Source organism: Anomalospiza imberbis, chromosome 2, assembly GCF_031753505.1.
Source record: "Anomalospiza imberbis isolate Cuckoo-Finch-1a 21T00152 chromosome 2, ASM3175350v1, whole genome shotgun sequence".
Classification (NCBI taxonomy): Eukaryota; Metazoa; Chordata; class Aves; order Passeriformes; family Viduidae; genus Anomalospiza; species Anomalospiza imberbis.
This window is the reverse complement of record NC_089682.1, coordinates 61,970,614-61,989,472: the sequence shown is the minus strand read 5'-3', so window position 1 is coordinate 61,989,472 and position 18,859 is coordinate 61,970,614. Positions and strand designations below refer to the sequence as shown.

Genomic DNA, 18,859 nt, shown 5'->3' with positions numbered 1-18,859 from the left:
CCAGCGGATGCGGCTGCTGTGGCCCTGCCGGGCAGCACCAGACAGCCCAGAGCCACCGCCGCCTTCGCACCCTGCGGCCATCCCGGCGGGAAGGGGCGGCAGGCGGGCAGCCGGGGAGGGGCACGGCTCGGCTGCTGGCGGGGAAAAGCTTCAGCCGCGGAAACTCCTTCTGCTCTCCCCAGTCCGCCCGACTGCCGCAGGGGACACGGCGATACCGGCGACGGCCCGACCTTACTCTGCCCGGCACCGTGGGCTGTGAGCTTTGATAACCACGCAGCTGTGTCAGCGCCCCTCTTGCAGGCAGCCGCTGCTGCACCCTGGTCATGGGTAGAGTGAAAGGAGCTGGGAGCCACAGGTGAGAATATCCAGTGCCAGTGAAAATGAGAAGATGGATTTTTTACATTTAACACCCCAAACCACCAGTTACATCACTTCCTGTTACTTCTTGTAAAACAGCAGCAGTGTCTGCTTATGGTGACTAGGAAGAAAATGTTCTGGTGTTTGTGAAGGGCTCCTGGTGTAAGAATGAGCACTGTGTCTGTATGGTTTGTATTCTAGGGCTTTTTAATGTTTGTTTAATGTTTTCCTGCCTACTGAGTACTGTCCAGGTCGTGTGAAGACACTTTTTAAAAAAACACAAAACAACAAACCATCAACAAAACAACTCCAAAACTAATCAGAACAGATACACAAATGAGACTAAACTGGTGTTGGTCAGCTCTGCCAGTACTGATGATTAAAACAGAAATATTCATGTAACTGTGCTGAGATAGCACTCTGTGCAAATGACAGTGGCCTATGAGGTATGAACACTCTGCCAAGCAAAATACTGAAAAATTTTTAAATGACTGCTGAATCCTGCTTTTAGACATCTTTGTCAGTTGCATTTTATTATTATTTTATTATTAACTTTTTATATCTACTGTAAGCTACTTTTACCTTGAGAATAAAGTAGTTGGATGGCAGTAGGGTTTTTTGTGCTTCAGTATTGTTTTGTAGAACAGCACTTCAAAATGTGCTTGTGCCAATAAATATTTTAATGATTTCTACTATTTATGTTTCTAAGCTCCAGCAAACAAGGCACATTGTGCACTAAATGAAAGCACACCACAATTCACTTATGACAAAACACTCCTGGAAATTCCTGTCATAATCTTAATCAATACTACTGATATAATTACAGTAGTATAAATTACAGTCAACTGATACAATTACAGTATAAATTACAGTCAACAGTTTTGACTAGAAATGCAAAACACAACCTCCTAGTCAAAGTCACAGGAATGAGAATGAGATTTATTAACTTCCACAAAAACATCTGGTTTGCACAGCAGAGATTGCTCCTTTGCATAAAAGGATTATTGGTAAATTAGCATTATCCTTTTAGCTGTATACATTCCTCATGTTCCATAGCAGCCTTGATAAATTATCCCCAGAAACTGGCTGCATCCAAGCTTGACTTAATGTTGTGCATATTTTCTCGATGTTGTTTGGTGTAAATATTTGCCTCCCCTTTTTGCAGCCATTGCTTCAGAGCAGATTTTTTCTTCTTCGTCAGCTGACACTTTATCTTCTGTTTCACCAGCTCCTACAAACAAGCACACAATTTGTCATCAAAACTTCTTTAAATCATTTAGCGACGCAACATGACACGACATGACATCAGAATTTTTTCAGGACCAGCATGAACATTCATGATTCATGATGTTCACCTTGACTGTAGAAATGAACAGAGCTCTTTCCTTGTAAGAAAATCATAAAACAGTTCAGCTGAAAGAGGAGATTCTCTGCTATGGACAAGGTCTGCATGGAGTGCTGTGTGTATGCACTCTGATAGTCTTCATTATAATAAATAGCATTTTAAATATTTTTATAATTTTGAAGTTCAACTTCAAGTGTGTTTCCTACTGAAATGCTAAACGCCACACCCTTCAGTGCAGAATACAGGCCTTACACAAAAATGTAAAAGCTGATTATACTGCAGAACATTCCATGCCCAGCAGCAATTATTGGTTTGTGCTCTTTTTTTAGCACCTTGGTTATTCTGAAGTTTAGATTACAAAAATATGACTGATTCTAACAGAAAACAACAACTCTGTAACACAAGTGTGGCTAAGAGAGACGGGGAATTAGTGATTTATAATTCCTCCCCGAGGTTTTCCCTCAAACTGGAGTAGTTCTATGAAATCTCATCTGTTACTTGCACCTGTGGCTCATTCTGAGCTCTGCTTTCCATTGTGATGGCAGTATCTGCCCACCACAAAAACAAAGCCATGCTTTTGTAGATTGTGGCATGGTCCCAGCTCAATTGTCACATTGATGCCAAGTGCACACTTGCATATTTTTTTCTTGGAAGAAAAAGAGAAATCAAATTATTTTCATCTATTTCATCATGGAGGAGTCATATCTTGCTGGAAATCTGCTAGAATAAACTGTGCAAGGCAGATACCATTATCATGTAATGGTAATTAGACATGTAATAATGTAGATAATTAGACATGTAATCTAATGTAAGTTCACCAAATTCTATTGCTGAACTGCAGCACTTGGTGTAAAGACTCATCAGTCTTTCCACCATCACAACCTACATGTGTTCCAAAATTCCTAATACCAAGTAGATATTACACCTACTGCCTGCTCTGGGGTTGAACAAAAGCACATTAAATTCTGCTGAAAATGTCCTTATTTATGTAATTCAGAAGGTCAAATTCAAATTGCCAAAGAGATTGCTGTTGAAGGCGAGTTCACAGAAATCTTTCAGAAAAGAATGTGAAGAAATCTCTAAGAAGAGAGGTGAGAAAGGCAAAATTAAATCTAGACTCAAGTATCCACATTTGAAATAAAAATATTAATTGTGCTAGCAACAGAAATGGATTAATTGATGCTGTTAGTGCATTAACTTAAAGTACTTATTGGGTAAATGAGAGTTGTTAGTGTTGATATGGAACTTCAGTGAGAGACTAAAAAGCAAAATATGAAGGAGAGTGCTGGAAAGTATCAGTCCTATTTTTCTGTGGGAATGGAAATACACACTGGAGAGATAGATGGTAACCGTTTTTAAAGATGCTTCATGCCAGAGAAGAACTTCAGAAACAGGTGCTAACAGCTATGTGCAATTTAAGGTGGTCTGAGGGTAAACTAGATGACAACATAACAAAATAATATTTACTGGAGGAATGGTGGCATAAGAACAGAAACCTCAGGGTACTAAAACACTTCAGATCCTGCACAAGGTTTTGACAATATTTAACGGAAAAGCAAAAGCAAATGAGGAGGAGTATGATCTCTGCATCCACATATATGCTGGGTTGGCAAACTCTAGAAATATAATTTCACACACAAGGGGTTAGTCTGAAGGCAAGCAGGAATTTCTAAGTATGTCAGCAAAGGAATTAAAAGCCAGAACAACATACAGTACAATATATTTCAATAAAACACTTCAAGGAGCTTGTTCTTGATAAGTTAGCTGAGTGAGTAGCAGAACATTTGCCTTTGACACAAAGTATCTGAATTATAAATTTCCTTATGGAAGTTATTTAGAAGTAGCATTTTAACATCAAGAACTACTTCATTATCAATATTAGCTCAAATGAATAAAAAGGGGAAAAAATCCACCACAGAAAATAGATTGGTCTTTGAAGTGCAAAGCTTGTTTTCTCATTAGATAATACAACAGAGCTGGACAACCATACCACCAATAGGAAGGGTATTTACTGGTATATTTTCAAAATAAATCGAATTTTTAATCTTCAATTTAAGCAAGGGTAGCTGGAGAGCAGTCCTTCTTGAGCTACTTGACACATTTACATTTTTGGGAACAAGAAAAGGGCCAGACTTCTAGACAGTAAGTGTGAATCTTTACCTGTAATGACTGAATTCCTCATTTAAAGCTGATGAGTTGACCAGCTCAGGGCACTCGTCTTCATTCTCCTTACCCTCACAGCACCCTCCTTGACCTGCTTGACCTTCCAGTTCGGCAGCATTTTCAGTTAGTCTTTTGCCCTTAAAAGAAGTAATTGCAGAACTCTCTGCATCTTCACTGGGCTTCCAAGGCACAGCTGGCCCTTCAGCTTCTTCCAACGCTGAACTCACCACTGCCATATTTAGTCTTTGTGTATTTTCACTGCTTTCAGCTGTATCAGCCACTTCCTCACTGCTGCTTGCAGCATTGTCAGAGGCTCTGCTTTCAGAGAAATCACCCACTTCACATGTGAAGTCTTCACTGTTTGTTCATTTTTGCTAAAGAACCTGAGCTCTTTCTCAGCATCCTCTGAAAGTTCTAACACTTCTGTATTGTCATCCTCGTCAAAACCTGGGGGGTAAAGCAGTTTACCATCTCCCCGCATCTCCTTTGCATAGCCACTGGCAGCAATCTCTTTATCAAGAGAACACCCTCTCCTGTGAAAAAGGAGTGTTTTCTTTTAATATGCTAAATTTAATAAACCAAGTTACCAATAAACTACATTTTGGGTTTAAAATGCTAACGAAGATAGACTAAAATTACCCACTAGTAACAAAATAGATACGCTGTTGAAACACACAAAATACACAATGGTGCTGAGCTTTAGGTGAAATACTAACTTAGAATATCACCCAAGAGAAGAAAACTCCTCCAGAAGATGATTCCATCTCCATAACCTGCATTTATAGTTGGTGTTTTTTTTTTTGTTTTTTTTTGGTTTTTTTTTTTTTTTTTTTTCAGGAAATTGTTCTACTTTAGCAGGAATAACATTTTGGTTTAAGTTCAAATCATGCTTAAGCAAACAGAAAGGCTGTTTAAAGTGTGGACCATACAAAGGCAGTTTAAAGTGTGGAACTCCTAAGGAAAAGTGCTCAGGATGAAATAAAACTGTTTTCATTGTAAGAGTTTCTGTGTCTTTACACAGTTTCAGTGTCAGTTCCGTTCTTAAAATGAGTGAAAATTAAGTTTACTTTTCAGAAGGAGCAAAAGACTTTAGGAAGAAAAGTTTAAATGTAACAATCCCTAAGGAGGCAGTCACTCCACTTACAAGCAATTAAAAATAATTTTAAAACAGAAACCCAAATTAATCCTCAATATATTAGAATTGTTAAACTTTTAATTAAAATCCAACAGGCTGATTCTGCATCACTGTTAAAATTTCCTGGACATTCACCATTTGGATCAAGCTTTCATGTTGGCCTCTCTTCCTTGGTTGCAAGAAGACAAAGAGGGCAGCAGAGGGCTTTAAAGCACACTTGAAAACCACTTACAGTAACTTTGAAGAAAACACAATAGAAATGAGAAAAATGTAACTTAAAATTACATTAAAAAATAAAAATTAGCCTATTTTTTATTTCTCCCACAGGCATTTCTCACAGGAATCCACTTTTCTCAGAAAACCAACATTAGTGCCATAAGTAGAATGCAAATTCATCGGTCATTTCTACCTGGTGTCTTTGAAAGTTGGGAAGAGCTCACTCTCATAGTTGAAGCGTTTCTTGAAAAACTCCTTAAAACAGTTAACATCTCGGTTAAAATACCTGTAAAAATACAGAATTGTACAAATAAAAAATCAGTGAACTCTATTGCAATAAGAAGCATTTACTCTGCATGGTTTTATTTGAAAATTATTTCTATGAGTGATCTCAAGCCAAAAGGCTAGGAAGGGAAAGTGGATACAGTTAATTTCTGAGTGTTTCTTAATCAAGTAATATTATTATCTCTCAGAAGTAATTAATCACATATTTATTCTTCAGACATTTCTACTCATTCTTTGTTTGGAACATTACTTGTGCTGCATCACAACAGTGGCAGAAAAAGATTCAGGAGAAGACTTATGGAAAGAAGTCATGGCTGACTGTTTGTTGTCATCAGCATTTGTCAGATTCACCTGGAAAACACCTTTAGATCTAAACCTACCATTCAGCATTTGCATGTGATCTTGACATCATCTGAGGGAAATCAATCAAAGTGACATGGTCATTATTATCCAAAATGAGATTAAACTCATTGAAATCCCCATGGATCAGACCATGATTGGCAAGTTTTACAATCAGGTCCATTAATTCACTGTAGACGGCAGCAGGATCTTCCACTTGGCGCACCTGGCACCTGAAAAGTTAAGTAAAATTAAATAATCTGAACCTTGAAATGCTTAATTTAAAAATGCAGATAAAGTATACAAAATACACCTAACAGAATGCCAGAGTAATTCAAATTAAAAGGGCCCTCAGATATCTGGTCCAGCATCCTCTTGAAAGCTGAGTCAAATCGGAGACCAGACCAGAGCACTCAGGTCTCTTGTCTAGTTGGGATAGAAAATTTCTGGGAATGGAGAGAGACAGTGAAACCTTCCCAATCAGCTTGTTCTACTGCCTGTCTGTCCTCAAGAGGAGAAAATATCTCCTTATATCCAGGCTAAACCTCACCTGAACTCTCTCACTGTATCTCTTTGAGCACTGCTGTCATAATGCATTATGTAAATAATGGAGCAGCAAACTTTTATGGTTCTCCTGTTTTAGGTAATCTTATCATGTCAGTAGGAGCTAAATCTTCTAACGCTGAAATTCAAATGGCCCGTAGCATTTTCTTTTACAAAATCAGATTTTCTAGATTATGTTAGGAAAAGAAGAAAAACTAAACTTCCACTGGCACAAGGAACTTGAAGTGTTCTGTTTACACAATGGATGTGGAATTATTTAACAAATGAGGGTGGGAAGTCTTTTCCATATTATTCTTCAACTGTTTTACTTTGGAATTAATTCCCTTTTGATTAAACTTAAGATGTTGAATCCTATACAAGAGAATGGACCAGTGTTTTCTAGAAATAGACACTTTAAATCTCTTGATTAGACCTGTGTTATTTTATGAAAGGGACAGGCCTTTTGCATTCAAAACCAAACCAATCCTTCACCTACAAACCTCAAAAATATTTAATGTTTCTAGAGGTTGGAAAACTCAAGCAAAATAATATTTCTCAAAGGTGCAAAACCAGATTACATGTGGTAGTCTATATAAACAGTGCAGAAGTGAGTTACAAACTCACCTGTATTAACAGAGCAAGGATCACAAAGTGAAGATCAGAACATGAGTGATATTAATACTCTATATGCGAAGTGACATATAGAATGTGCAATTTCTGTGTAGAAAACAAGGAAAAATCATAACCCTGTTACTTTTTCTAAGGTTGTCAGGGTCTCTGTAACACAGAGAATTCAAGCTTCACTACTTACAAAGGATATCCATCAACAAGTTCCATAACAACTGCATGCCTGTTGTAGTGTATGGGCTTTGGAACAGAAAATTCTCTGTCATGCAAAGCCTGGAAAGGGACGACACATTGAAAAATTAAAATTAAATAGTTAAGGAAACATTACACATATTGACAAACCCACACATAAGATAAGCAGTACATATCACTGTGATAGCAGCATATATTGCCCAAATCACATGCCTAGGAAGGAAAACAGCCTCCCAGCCACTGGAACTCTCACTGCAAAGACAAAAAAATTCAAAAATTTAGACACTGAGTACACTGACTACAGTTTAATTATTGTGCAACTGGGAGAAAATCACAACAGACTGGAGAAATGACAGAACCTTACCTGGTACATTAGCATGTGGAATCAGTAATAGAAATAGGAAATGGGGTGTTTGGCATTAGAAAAGAATTCTACAATAAGCTGCTGCCAATACACTCCTGCCTGATTAGTCAACCTATGCTCAGTTGCTGTGAACACAAGTATGTGCTTGTTTGTGTATGTGAACACAAGTTCATTCCTAAACAGTAATATTCAGCTTTATACCACACTGAAGATTAACCAAAGGTAGGTCATAATATTTTGAAGCTCTCCTGTTTGCATTTTCTAGCACAAATTTAGTCATTCACTGGATTCACTCAACTTTATAATGGGTCATTCTGTTTTTACTCATTCTGTTGTTACCAGTGAACTTTTCTAGACAGTCCTAAGTAATAGCAACATAAATGCAGTTTTTGTTACTTAAGTATTACTGCTTTTCAGCACTCAATTAAACCTCCCTCAATCCTCTGCTCAGGGAAACTGACCCCCACAATTACATTCCTACAAGTTCTGACCACATAAGGCTTTACCAGCAAGACCACCTGGACAGAGGTTCTAAATTATAGCGTTAGTTCTTTCTCTGTAAAGGTCACTGAGACAATTCATCGTGGTTCTTTTTTTACAAGAACAAGAAAATAATTTCATGTATATATTACTCCTAAATAACACAAAACGAGAAAGGAACACTAGGTTTTTATTAATAATTAGCTTTCAGATATCATCTTCCATCCCTATACAATATTTGTGGTTTTTTTTGAAGCAGGTAAGAAACCACAGAATTCAAGATTAGCAGTACAATGAAATCTTTTCTCACAGCACAGAACTAAGTGTGCCTTTTTAGATCAAAACACCAGTTTTGATCTGAAAGATTTCCCTCAACAGCACAGCAACAAGTGAAAGCTTGGTAAAATAAAAAACAGGTTAATTTTAAGAAATGGCAACTCCTTCCTAGTTTATGCAACAAAGTTTGAAGGAAAAACTGCAGAACTGGTGATGTATAATTATCTATCCATAAATAACATCATTAATTTGAAATTCTCTCATGATACCTGAATCTGTTCCATGTGATTTCAATGGCCAAAGCTTAATTTTGGCACTGGGAAGTGTACAAAGCATGTTGCATTGAAACATATACTTGAAGTCCATGAGGGGAGAGAAAAAATGAAGCATAAATCCTACCAGTACTGTGAACACAAAGTGATCAAAAGACAGCCTGAGAGGCATCTTCCAACCTGTCCCACCATTGCTGGCTCTGTGTGAGTGGCCACCTCCCTTCATGTAGGCAAACTCCTTCATTGCTGCTACTTGGGACAAGTACAGCCAGGACATTTTGTGCCTGTACTTGTGGTAGTCACGTTTGTTTTCAGGTTTCGGAAGGAGGTTCTCCCCAGCCGGTGTAACTTCAGTGCAAACTGTTGCTCCTCTTCCTTGGCAGCAATATAAATATCTAGAAAATACGTAACAGCACAGATCCAAGAAATTAACCATACCTAACAAGCCAGATGTAACAAGCCAGTTTGTTACCTCACTCCTCACCCTTTCTGATCCGCAAGTTTTAGCAAAGGCAGCTAATTACATAGTGTGTATTAGAGGTTTGAACATGAAGAAATTACTTTTAAAGAGTTCATAGTACTTCAATAGAAGAAATGCAGATGGGATATGAAGTATCTTTCAGTGCTCTGGTGTTTCTTAACCACATCCTGGAAGAGCTTCTCCTTCCTGATGAATGGCCAGACAACTCAAGGGACCAGACTCTTAATTTAGTGTTAACAAATACCCAAAACTTAATTTCTAGCGTTTGTCCCAAATAATCGTGGTCTCCAATTACAGAAGTCACATTCTGTGTCAAACTACATGAACATAACAGGAACCAAGACAGTGTTCCGATAGTTTTGAGCCTATTTTACTTTGCTACCTTATTTTTAAATGGGATGAAAAAGCTGAAATTATCTTTTTGCTAAATGGTTTGAAACTCTTTACAAAGCACAACACAAGCAGCACCTGCCTGCAAAGTACCTTTTAAAATAATGAACTAAGAAACTGACAAATTGGGCAAAATGAAATAGCACTGTTGTAAAAAAATACTCAAATGTAGCCAGAAGCCTCACAGAGCACTTGAACATGCTATGTTCAAACACATCGTGGTGTTTGACAGATTAATTTATCTGCCTGTCCATAGGAAAACTCCCCTAGTTTCTAGCAAAATATCTGCAGTATTACAGATGTGTTTGTTTAAAAAAATTATTTAAAATGTCATGTTAGTGTACCTGATTCTTTGCCAACACCCATCTGGTTCCCCACAGAATTGATGACTTGTCGGGAAGAGAGCATTTTCAGAGCCAGGTAGTCATATCCTGCATTAGTTAACCGATAACCCTGGACAGCTGGGTAAAAATAAAATAAATTTCACTCCTTGTTATGCATATATCGCATTTAAAATAAATATCAATTTAATCTTGTTTCTTGTAGTACATAACACCCAAGTAATATTTCAGCCCTTGGCTCTTACCAGCCCCATGTGACTAAATGGTGAAGATATTTAAATTGGATTGGAGAAACCCTCAGTCCTCTGAAGAACTGGGACAAAAGGGAGAGGTATTTCCCATAGACATCCCCACTGTGTTTGCAGGGCCAGATCCAACTAAAAGGCTGGAGAGAACGGGGAAAGGCCTGCACAACCTTGTCATATGGCAGATAATAAATACTGCTTTAGCAGCTCTTCCTGAGGCAGTGAAATGCCCAAGGATTGTGCAGTCTGTTCCAGAACTGTGACGATATCACTCACCTGGGTTGATTCCTACAACCCGTGGCTGCTCGTTACTTTTCTCGGCCCCGGTCAGCTATCGAACGCCCGGCTTGGGCATCTCAGCTTTTCGTCAGGGCCGGGGCTCACCGCAGTTTCCGGGCACTTTTGCTGCCGCGCTCTGGGGTGGGCTGTTGGCCGCGCTTTGCTGTCGGCACGAGGGAAGAAACAAAGAGGCAGGGCATTCGTCCAAATCCGTCCGCGTGGCGGCTGGATGCTTAATTGGCTGCGAGAGGTGCGGTGGAAAAGCTGCAGCCGCTCCCAGCTTCGCATGGACGCAAATGGCCTCGAGCATGCCGAGGAGTGGGATCAAATAGGGAAGGGACAGGGCAGACGGGGAGCCCTCCCGCTCAATGGGTACAGACATCGTGGTGATGACGTGTACTACAGCGGCCAATGGGAACACGGCAGGGGCGGACACGGGGCTTTGGGGTGAGTGGGACAGGGAGAACGGGGAGACGGACATGGAAACTGCACTAGGGGAAAACCCGGGGGATGCACGAGGGTACAGAGAACTGGAAAACTAACAAAGAAAAAACCCCTAATTTGAACCCAAACCCAGGATGCAACAATTCCCCGCTTTAAATAATATAAAAAAGACAGTTGTTTCTGTTTTGATTCTTGTGCAGTGGCCTCTTCTCCTAGCTTCTTCTGCTGCTGTGACTGCTTTGTAGATGGAGAGGGCCTGTGGATGGTACTGGAGCTGCCTTTTTTCCTGGGTGTTTGGGGATAGGGGAACTGGGACAACAACTTTATTATAAACGTGGGCTGGAGACACATACGGGCTGAGGTAGATGTGGGAAAAGTGCTTTTTAGGGAGATGCTGAGTCTCTCCCTTTTCTGCGGCGCCTGTGATTGGATGCAACCCCTTGGTTGGTGGGATCATTGATTGCATCCACTGGCACTGTATCGCTCCGACTCACTGACTGTCCTGGAATGTAAGGTTTGACATGCCTCCTGGGGATCCACTTGACTCCTGAGGGCGTGGATACACAGGCATATCCCCATCCCCAAGTCAAGAGTGGGAATGGACCCTGGATTTCTTTAGAGTCTGGATCCCTCACTAATACTGGAGGCCTCTCCTCTGGCTGGAGCTCCTGATGTTGTTTGAAATGTCTCAGGGCTGGTGGTTCTTGTCTGTCAAAAGAGCAGTTTAGGAAATTGATGGTAAACAAGGCCTTGCAGAGCCTCTCGTGCAGTGACAGCACTCGCACATCTCCCCGCTGCTTCCGGAGGACCTGTTTCAGCGTCTGGTGAGTCTTCTCTATTATGGCCTGGCCGGTGGGGGAGTGAGGAATCCTGGATTTATGTTGGACCCCCCATTCCTGCAGGAAGTTACTAAGCACCCTGGAAGTATATGCTGGACCATTACCAGTTTTTATTGTGGCTGGGACCCCCAAAGTAGCAAAGGCGTGAATGAGGTGTTTTCTCATGTCTGTGGCCCTTTCCCCTATGTGGGCTGAGGTAAAAACTGCTCCCGAGAAGGTGTCCACGGTTACATGGACATTCTTGAGTTTCCCAAATTCGGGGACTTTGGTGACGTCCATCTGCCATACCTCACAACTGCGGAGACCTCTGGTATTCACACCTGCTCCCAGTGTTGGTAAAGCTGCCTCCTTACAGTTGGGGCATGAGGCTACAATTTCCCTGGCTTGGTCACGCCGCAGATGGAACTGGCGTACCAGACCTGGGGCATTTTGATGGAACTGCTGATGGCTGAGCCTGGCCTGCTCGACTATGTTTGGCTGGCCTCCCAGCTGTGCTGGGGCTGCCAAGGCGTCTGCCCTGCGGTTCCCTTCAGCAATAAAGCCTGGGAGATCCGTGTGTGATCTCACATGTACCACATAAAAGGGATGCTCACGGTTAGAAACCAGGTGTACTAATTCTGTGAGCAACCTGAAGATTACTTGATTTGGGACCTCTTTTACAATTGCATGTTCAGCTCTAGACACTGCTCCTGCCACATATGCCGAATCTGTGACTAGATTAAAAGGTTGATCGAATTTTTTAAAAGCCCTCACGACAGCATCCAACTCAGCTACTTGTGGGGAACCTTCCACCACCTTAACGTCTGATTCCCACAACTGAGTCTCTGGGTCTTTCCAAGTCAATACTGATTTGTGGGACTTCCCTGACCCATCTGTGAATACTGTCAGTGCTTTGAGTGGCTTTTTACTTTGCAATTCTTTTGGCAACAATTTGAATTCTGTATTGAACAGATGATGGCCAGGATGCCCAATTTGAATTTGGCCTTAGAAGCTGTCTAGAGCAAACTGCAAATTTTCATTTTGTCTGAGAAGGTGTTCAAAGGTCTCCTTGGTCATTTTCCCCGTGGATGTTTTGATGGGGAGGTGGATACATGTGAAGTCACAACCCGCTAGTACTTGCAGACGAGCCCTGGCCCGTATTATGAGCTGCGCCATCAGCTCTTGTGGCTTGGTGATACTTTTGGACTGTCTGTGGCCAAGGAACACCCACTCTATTATCAAGAGGGGGTCCTGTTGGCCCTTGTCCCACTGGAATATTATACCGTATAAATGGGGTAACTCACCTAAGATGATGAAGCGGAAAGGCAGCCCTGGTTGACAGCGATGGGCTTGCCTACTCACGATGGTGGTTTGGACCTTCTTGAGTGCGGCTCTGGCCTCCCGGGTCAGGACTCTTGGGGAACTTAAACCCTCATCCCCCTCCCTTTCTGCTAACAAGTCAAAAAGAGGGGATAGTTCCCTCGTGGTGAGTCCCAGCCATGGCCTGATCCAATTTAGCAATCCGCACAAGCGCTGGATGTCATTCAGCGTCTTGGGGTTGTTATTTAACTGAATTTGTTGAGCCCTAATCGTTCGGTTATTAATTTCTAGGCCCAGGTACTTCCAGGGTGGCAGTAACTGTACCTTCTCTTTTTGTAGTTCGAATCCGGCCACCGACAAGGCCCTAACAGTGTCCTCCAGAGCTGCTTGTAGGACCTCGCTGTCAGGGGCACAAATCAGCACGTCATCCATGTAATGATAGAAAATACAGGATGTCCACTTGGCACGCATTGGGGACAGAACTCTGGCGACATACCACTGGCATATAGTGGGGGAACATTTTAGCCCCTGAGGTAGTACTGTCCAGCGGTAGAGCTTCATAGGGGCCTCCCTGTTGATGGAGGGTACAGAGAAGGCAAAATGGGGAGCATCATCCGGATGGAACGGGATTTGAAAGAAGCAATCCTTAATGTCAATTACAGCCAAATTATAATTTTGGGGTAGCATAGATGGAGATGGCATACCCGGTTGGAGAGAGCCCAGATTTTCTATGGCTTCATTAATTAGATCATGGAGGAGTCGCCACCTGTCCTTCCCTGGTTTTTTAATTACAAACACCAGAGAGTTCCAGGGCCTGTTAGTTTCGACTAGACTATATGTCCCTTTGCCAATTCCTCCTCCACTAGTTTTGTGAGCGCCTGTAGTTTTTGTTTACTTAGTGGCCACTGCTCCACCCAGACAGGCTTATCTGTGAGCCATGTTAATTTCTGTGTGGGGCGCTCTTCAGTGGCCGCACCTAAAAATGTTGGGGGGCCGGAAATTCCAATTTGGCTCCCCACTGGGACATGACGTCTCTCCTCCATAGTGTAAATTTACAATCGATCACAAACGGGTGTACTGAGGCTAGCAGTCCGTTCGGACCCTTAATTTGGATAATATTTTTTGATTGCTTTGCTGGCTGGGGCCCGCCTAGTCCTAAGACTGGCGTGGCCGCACTTTGCAGCTCCCAGTGTGACGGCCACTTATGTGGTGGGATGACCGTCACGTCTGCCCCTGTGTCCAACATCCCCTGAAGGTATGCAGAATGCCCCTCGCACTTGAGTTTACACCATATGAGGGGTTTTTCCTCTCCCAACTTCCCAGCATAAAAGACTGAGAGTTCCAGGTCAATACACAGAGCACGAGGAATAGGAATTGCCTGTGCAATAACCTGGCCCTTAGGTAGGAAGAGGGGGGGATGGACACAGCGTGCCACGAGATAGAAGAGCCTCGGATTAAGGGTGGAAATTACCGGAGGAACCTCTATCTCCAGTGGGGTGCTTTTTGTGTCTCCGACCACGAGGTACCTGCAGTTCAGAAGGTCCTCCTTCCTCCTGGTTTCACAGCGGCAGATGTGTGATAGAAGCTCTGCATCTGCTATGAAGAAATGCCAGTCCTGGGAACGAAAGTGGACAGAATTGGTGAGTCAGAGCCGATAAGGCTCCCCAATGTCAGTAGTTGAGAGGCAGCCACTTACAGATGGGACTAGATGGTGTATCACGGCTCCTCTCACAGCACCACGACTTGCCTCATTTTTATCAGCATGCAAGGCAAGTGCGCGTTCCTTTCCTAGTTTTTTGGGATTGTGGGGTTCCCGTCCCTCCTCCCTCCTCCTGCAGACCTGGGTGGTATAGTCCTTAGAAGTGGGCAGCGATCCTGAAAATGTCCCTCCTGATGGCAGTGGAAGCACCGGCATGTGGATGGAAGTCACTTCGGAGCTGAGTTCTTTGGAGGAGCAGCAGCAGATGCGACCAGCTTGTCTTTAGGTCTCTTTGGGGCCTCCTCCTCTATCAGGTGTTATTTCAGGGTGCACTCCTCGATGATCTGGTCGAGGGTCGGCGCTGGTGAGGCCGGCAGCGACAGGATGATCCTTTTGCACATGGTGTTGGCGTTCATGTGCACCACTTCTAGGACTAGCCCGTCTCGGTGTTCAGGTCTCTCCACCTGTCTCTCGACTGCTGCCCGGACCCGGTCTACGAAATCTACAAAAGGCTCTGCGACACCTTGTTTAATCGCTGTATAGGGAACCATCGGGTCCTTGGTGGGCATGCCCAGGAACGCACGCTCTGCTGCACCCCTGGACATGTCCAGCACAGTCGTTGGAATTCCCCAAGCTTGAAGTTGCCCTTCACTCCATTCTCCTTCACCCACGAGATGGTCCAAAGTGATTGGTTCTTCCGCGAAATCCAGGCTGTAAGGCCCTTCTCGGATTTCGGGAAGCAGGTCTGCTGCCAGTTTCTTCCACCTCTTCTCCCACAGGCTGTATTCTGATGGGAGAAGCAGGCAGCTAAACAGGCGCTTAAGGTCTGCTGGCACTACGGTTCTAGACGTTAAAGTCACTTTTAAAATGCCTTTAAAAAAGGGGCTTTTTTGTCCAAAATCACGTGATGTTTTGCAGACCTCTTTTATGGATTCATAGGGAAGGGGTGTCCATGTAGGGTTTTCCCCTCCCCTGGCGTAGGAGGCTGGAGTGCAGAGCGACTGCTCGATTTTATAGATTGGGCCCTGTCCCCTCCCCTCTCCCCTACCCTCCCCCTCCCCCCCTGGGTATCCGAGGAGCAGGAGGACGTGGGGGTGGGGTACGAGGGACAGGGCGGACAGGGCGGGGAGAATCTTCTCCCTGGGACAGCGGGGCGGAGGTGACAGAGCCCTCCCTGTCAGGGGAGGGTGGGGCTGATGTTGCAGCAGGCAGGACATGGAAGAAGGGAACACCCACCTGAGGGGGAACAGGGGAAGGGGTGGCAACCTGATGCCTGGAGTGGGCGGTGCCCACACCCACAGGGAAGCAGGACGGGGTGGGGTCAAAGGTGGGGATACAGGGAACAAAGGGGACAAAGGGATTATGGGAAGAAGAAACCCCTCCATGTGGCCGCCCTCCATCTTGGGAAGACAGAGGCCCTAGCCACGTGGCTGCGGCTTCCTCAGGGGGACAAAGAAAGGCATTCAGGGGAGCAAAGCAGCACGGGGTAGCACCAGAACTAGGATTTCTAACTGGGAAAAAGGGATTGGAAAAAAGGTTTGGGGTTAGTTCCTCAGCAGAGTAGCTAATTCCACTAAGGCGGGGGTGCCGGGACGGCTCGGGGGAGCCAGGAGCACGGTCCACGTCTGTGGAGCTGCCCTGCACCTCAGAGTGGTGGAGTACTCCCCTCTGCCTGCCTGGGTTAGGGGAAAAAGGGGTAGGAGAGGACGGGGAAATGGATTCAGGGGAAACAACAGTTTTGCCCGATGGCTCTTTCCTTTCCCTGCCCGCTTCTCGCACGGACCCCACTTTTACAACCTCCGAGATCAGCAAATGGAGCTTTGGGAAGCAATCTTTCACAGAGGGATCCCTGTCGATTCCCTCTGCTAACCTGGCTCCTACTTGCTCCCAGAACTCTGTTCTGTGGGCATCCTCCGTGGTTACACGTGGAAAGGAAAAGCAGAGCCATCGTACAAACTGCTTGACTGAATTTTTGGGGTAGGGACGTTTTACCGATAAAATCCCCTTAATTTGGGTATAGAATTCCCTTTGTTGGGTAGATAGCGTGGTCCCCATGCTATTTCTACCCACAGCCTCACCCCGGTGCAGAAAAAGCGAAAGAAAAAAAAGCAAAAAACACGAAAGACCCCGGCAGCCCGCCGCACACACGGCGTTCTGCGTGATCCGTACCCCCGGAAACACGGCAGAGCCCACCCATGTGAAGTATTAGCCGAGTACCCCCTGTGGCTAATCACTCACCAAACTGAAATCTTTGCAAATAAAAGCTGCAGGGTCTTCTTTCCCAGGAAGCGTCCGTTCTTCAGCTTTCCGTAGCCGTGAATGGTTGCGCTTCCAGTCCCACGCAGGAAAACACAGCATGTTTTCCTGTGGGTGGCAGAGATGTCACTGACTTACTTCGGGGGGCTCTTGCTCCCGTTTTCAGTCCGGCACAGAGCACTTTTCCGTCGTGGACCTCGACCCTGCGGTGGTGGCGGCGGTTTTCCGTGCAGATCGCGCTTGCTTGTCTCAGCAGCGGCGCTCGCTGGTCGGCGGCGCGACTTCGCGGCGGTGGCGCTCTCTCTGCGCGGCTCCCGGGTGCTCTGTGGTGACTCTCTGCCTGCTCCACAGCCTTGCGCTGGCCATGGCACCACGTTGGGTGCCACTCGCGGCTGCTCGTTACTTTTCTCGGCCCCGGTCAGCTCTCGAACGCCCGGCTTGGGCGTCTCAGCTTTTCGTCGGGGCCGGGGCTTGCCGCAGTTTCCGGGCACTTTTGCTGCCGCGCTCCGGGATGGGCTGTTGGCCGCGCTTTGCTGTCGGCACGAGGGAAGAAACAAAGAGGCAGGGAATTCGTCCAAATCCGTCCATGTGGCGGCTGGATGCTTTATTGGCTGTGAGAGGTGCGGTGGAAAAGCTGCAGCCGCTCCCAGCTTCGCATGGACGCAAATGGCCTCGAGCATGCCGAGGAGTGGGATCAAATAGGGAAGGGACAGGGCGGACAGGGAGCCCTCCCGCTCAATGGGTACAGACATCGTGGTGATGATGTGTACTACAGCGGCCAATGGGAACACGGCAGGGGCGGACATGGGGCTTTGGGGTGAGTGGGACCGGGAGAACGGGGAGACGGACATGGAAACCGCACTAGGGGAAAACCCGGGGGATGCACGAGGGTACAGAGAACTGGAAAACTAACAAAGAAAAAACCCCTAATTTGAACCCAAACCCAGGATGCAACATCTACATGCACTGGAACACTGCTTCAAGTGAGGATTTTTTTTTACCTTATTCTAGCAAAAAAGAAAGTTAACTGTTCGTCTTTTTTCTGTGTCTCACTTCTAAAGATACAAGCAGACACAGCATCTGGTGCTGCACAAAACCACATTTCCAGGCTGAGTCCAAGAGAAGGAAAAACAACCACTCTGGGCACTCCTACATCCTAACCTGTTGGGCAGGTACCACTGTGAGGCATTGGGGACAGGATAAGAAAGGGACTCTAACACAAAATTTAAACTCACTTTTAGTTTGTTCATAAGCCAGAAGTTTGTGCTTCTCCAACTCTCTCAAAATTTTATTACGCCCACCATGTTTAAGGCTGGCAATGGAAGCAATTAAGCTAGCAGGAACTATTTCATGGTTCTTCATGCCCATTTCCACCTGAAAGAGTAATTAAAAACAGATTTGTCAGCCCTATGTTGAAGTACAATGAAGTACAGATCCTGCCCACAAGTAAAATCCCTTTTCAAATAGGCAATTTTTAAAGACTACAGATTTTGAGACTTAACTTTCTAAATTTTAAGCTTTAACAAACCTTTCCATTTGCTTAACTGCTCCTTGGCAGTTTATGTACAACCCACCCAGGGAAGTTCTTCAGTGCCAGCCACGACACGAGTAACTAATTAGATTTCAGTCCCAGTCCTAGGGAGCAGAGATAGCAGAGACACTGGGGATGCTGCCTCACCGTGATGGGTCTGCGACTACCCGGGCATCCCCAGGGACTTCCCTGGCATCCCCAGAGAACCCCCAAGCAACCCCAAGAACTCCCTGTCCCTCCCCATTCCCCCCAGCCGAGCGGCCGAAGAAGGTATCGGCCCGAACCCAGTCTTCCCCAGAAGAGGCCAGCACGGAGGCCTAGGGGAGGCAGCGGCACCACAGGCGGGTCCCTCCCATCACGGGTTGCGACACCACTCGCCCAGCCCAGCCCTGCTGCCTGTGCCTGCTCACCGTGGTCAGCACCCTGAAGTGCTCCCAGGACAGGTACCACAGCATCCCCAC

At 44.8% G+C, this 18,859-nt stretch overlaps 1 long non-coding RNA gene and 1 pseudogene across 1 annotated transcript; both read right to left on the bottom strand.

Moving 5' to 3' along the window:
* Window positions 1-1,275: 1,275 nt before the first annotated feature.
* LOC137469051 (uncharacterized) lies at window positions 1,276-2,865 on the bottom strand. The gene is made up of 2 exons (XR_010996325.1): window positions 2,632-2,865; window positions 1,276-1,585 (listed from the first exon to the last, which is right to left on the bottom strand). It is a non-coding gene; the product is annotated as an uncharacterized lncRNA (long non-coding RNA).
* A 323-nt stretch (window positions 2,866-3,188) lies between these two features.
* On the bottom strand, window positions 3,189-18,499 carry LOC137469050 (serine/threonine-protein kinase RIO2-like; annotated as a pseudogene).
* Between the last annotated feature and the right edge of the window lie 360 nt (window positions 18,500-18,859).